This window comes from Mustela nigripes, chromosome 14, assembly GCF_022355385.1.
Source record: "Mustela nigripes isolate SB6536 chromosome 14, MUSNIG.SB6536, whole genome shotgun sequence".
Classification (NCBI taxonomy): Eukaryota; Metazoa; Chordata; class Mammalia; order Carnivora; family Mustelidae; genus Mustela; species Mustela nigripes.
The window spans coordinates 45765785-45769586 of NC_081570.1; the positions used below are offsets into that span (position 1 = coordinate 45765785).

A 3802-nucleotide genomic window follows, 5' to 3' on the forward strand; every position below is an offset into this window, starting at 1 on the left:
GGGTATATTTCCTCCTATCACCGGATGGATTACCGGGGCTCTATTGATTTTGTGGTTTCATGTGTGAAAGATCTAATCTTAATCCTCCGTTGTTCATTTTCCTTAACCTTTTAATAACATGATAGGGAGGCAACCCATCGGAATGGAAATTGTTTCTTCGGCATGTTGTCATAAATATATGCCGTGGACTGCTTTATTGTATGGGAGCAGCCATATTTTTTTGAAATAATAATACTGGTAAAATGTGTATGGTGTATCGCAGTTTACAAAGCACTTTCCCATATCAACTCATTTAATTCCGACAGCAGTCCTGATAGGTAGGAGTTATTGTGTTTATTTTGATTTATTTGTTCTGTGAGTCTTTCCACCACATGAATTTTTATTATTACCCACTGTGTCACAGATGAGGAACCTGCATTGCTCAAGGTCACACCTCTCTTAAAAATAAGGTTTGGAGTCGGGGGCCTCTGTACTCAAATCCTGACACGGCCGAGTTGCTCACTGGGTAACTTTGGCTCAGGGTTTTGTTGTTGTTGTTTTTTTAAATTAAAAAAGATTTTTATTAACATATAATGTATTATTAGCCCCAGGGGCACAGGTCTGTGAATCGCCAAGTTTACACACTTCACAGCACTCACCATTGGCTGAGGGTTTTAAGCAAGCCGTGGCCCATTCCTTTCTTCACAAACAAAACAGAGATGATGAAACCTTCCTGGGACTTTGTAAGGATTAAAGATGCCATGGGTAAACCACTTGCATAGCACCTGACACATAGCAGAAGATCAATACATGTTAGCTATTACTATTAAAATGATGGTAATATTAATTATAAAATAAAGGTAGGATTTTAGCCAAGAGCTTTATGCCAAACCTCCATTCTCCTCTGCTGGACAGAAACTAGGGTCTGGTTTTTCTTTCCCTCTCTCTCATTTCTTTCCCCAACTTTTAAACCCCCAGGGAATGGCGATAAACCAAAGGATCTTCCGGGGAACACCTGGGTAGTTTCTTTGGGCGCTGTGTAAAAAACAAAGGGTAAAGAACAAGAGCCATGGGGGTCGCATGGGTGGATGGGTGGTTCATTCATTAAGTGTCTGCCTTTGGTTCAGGTCATGGTCCCGGGGTCCTGGGATGGAGCCTCGCATCAGGATCCCTGCTCAGCGGGGAGCCTGCTTGTCCCTCTCCCACTCACCCTGCTTGTGTTCCCTCTCTTGCTGTCTCTCTCTGTCAGATAAATAAATAAAACCTTAAAAAAAAAAAAAAGAGCCATGGGATACGTAAGAATATCCTGGAATCTTTCTAGAGCAGGATTCCAGCCATTGGTCTGGGAATTGGCCTACAGTGGTACAGTTCCAGACCCTGGACGCATCCTCCCCATACTAGTGCCCTCCATTGTGAAAGGCTGGTGAGGAGTGCAGATGTTCTCACTGTAGCTTGGAGAAGTTATGGGGATCATTGCCTTGAGCCAAGGAAGTGGAGGGTCTGAGGCTTTCTTGACCCAGCCCTGCCACTCACTACTTCTGAGGCCTTGAGAAAGTAAGTTCCTTTAATCAGGCACCAGCTTTCTCCGGTTTAAATTGAGAGCGTTCACCTGTAATTTGTGTTTCACAGCCCAAATTTAGCTGGAAACTAAAAAACAAAAACAAAAACAAAAACAAAACAAAAATGACAACAACAAAAAACTACTTAAATCCCAGCCCCCCATTTTCTTTCTTTTTTTTTTTTTTTTTTTTTGGCAGGAGACAAAGCAGGTTTATTAGGGTTCTGGGGCCAGGGATGCCTAAGGTCTGAGTTAAGGCAGCTCAGCTGGTTCTCATGGCCCAAGGGGCAGGCCAGGGCAGTGAGAAGGGGTGAGTCAGTGCTGAAGCCCAATCTTTGCATCTCAGAGTCCCTGGCCAGAGACCTCAGGAGTCAGTTCTGGGAGGGCTTAGGAATACAGAAGGATCTCTCCTGTTCCCTGGGGTCTTTGAGCTTTTGCCAGGATTGCGGAAATGCTCTGGGGGCAGGGAGACCTGAATGCACAGCCTTCATTTCAGTAACGACCATTTAATTTGTTCCTTGGCAGACTGAAGAACTTGGGGCTCCACGCGGGATGGCTTGGGTCGTGGGATGGCTTGGGTCGCGGGATGGCTTGGGTCCCGTCCCCTGCCTTAGCTGTCACAGTAGGAGGGAGTTAGTGCACTGAGGTGGGAAGGTCCATAAAAGCAAAATTAGTCTGGGCAGAGAGACCTGGGCCACACTCTGTTCGCTCAGGCTGCCGTCATCTGCCCTAAAATTCACTTTCTGGATCACTTGCTGGGGGTCGCTCTCCAGAATCACGCCGCCATCCACAATCTCATCCAGCACCAAGAAGGCCCCGTCCATGTTCTCCAGCAACCAGCGCTTCTCCACGTTCTTTCTTAACACGTGGCTCAGGGACTCAAACAGACAGGTGAGAACAGACATAAGCATCAGCTCATTCTCGTGAGAGGAGCCCACCACATACAGGAAGAGATCAATGCTGTTCTTGTAGACGATGGTCATGCCCCCCGAAAAATGCAATCTCACTGTCAGTCCGGCTGGTCTTGTTGAAGACATTTTTCTCGAAGGCCATCTGCTCCTTCAAGGAGGGGAATGTATCATCATAATACTTGGCCAGGAGGCGGTGTCCGTCATTATCTAGTATGAAAACAGCCTTGACGGTGTAGAGGGAAGGTTCCTGCAACCGCAGCCCCGCCGGCTCCCCGGCTCAGCCGGGCGGCGCCGGGCCCCCGGCCTGGGCCGCTGCGGCCCCCTCCCCCGGGTGCGGACGTGGCCAGGCCTCCGGCCGCTGCATTCCGCCCCCCGCCTCGCGCTCCCAGCCCCCCATTTTCTAATCTCAAATATGAGGGTGAGGAAGAAGAAGGCAGCGGGAGAAGGATGCACAGAAGAAAGAAGAAATGCTCATGTTAGGAAATGTTAGTTTGGGTGATTTTTAAGTTTCTTCCAGAACTCACATTCTATAGCTTTAGTGCACCAGAACTGAAATTCACTGCCATGCTCTGTGATGACTTTCTCAGCTCTTGCAGTTTACTCAACAATGTAGGTAAGACAAAAACAAATGTACCCATGGCATCAAAGGACATTTTCTTACCCCTCCCTTCCCTTCCTTTTATGAGAAAATGCTTTCTATTCTGGCTTGAATCCTGGTGCCTTCTGTCTGATTGGCTTTTTTTTTTTTAAGTTATTTTTTATTTTCAGCATAACAGTATTCATTATTTTTGCACCACACCCAGTGCTCCATGCAATCCGTGCCCTCTATAATACCACCACCTGGTACCCCAACCTCCCACCCCCCGCCCCTTCAAAACCCTCGGATTGTTTTTCAGATTGACTTTTTATTCAGAACTTCATTCTCTGTCCGGAGCTCAGGTCCATTTTTTTCAAGATCCACCTCCAAGGTCATCTCCTTTGCCAAGCCTTCCCTGACTAGCCCAAGAAAAGAAACCATTTCCTCTTCTGGCCCTATCTCTAGAACAGGTTTTAGGACACTGGATTGGAATTCCTTAGCTACTTGTTGCTACACCTTCCTCCACCTGTTCACTCTTTTAAGGGGAGGCACATGTCTTCATTCACTTGATACCTGGAGCACTTATAGAGCAGTCTGGCTTTGATACTGCCTTGTTGGTAAGAATGGTAACAACCCTATCAAAACAGCCTTTGTCATCCACAGACGGATTTCTTCAGAGACTAGGACTATGGTATAACATGGAAACACATTACATTCACCATCCAACCTCTGTGCTTAATTTAGAACCTGGGGCTCAGAGAGCTACAGTGATTGACC

The 3802-nt window shown here is 46.7% G+C and overlaps 1 pseudogene; it reads right to left on the minus strand.

The window, feature by feature from the left end:
• Positions 1-1728: 1728 nt before the first annotated feature.
• LOC132001803 (coatomer subunit zeta-2-like) lies at positions 1729-2812 on the minus strand (annotated as a pseudogene).
• Positions 2813-3802: the final 990 nt, after the last annotated feature.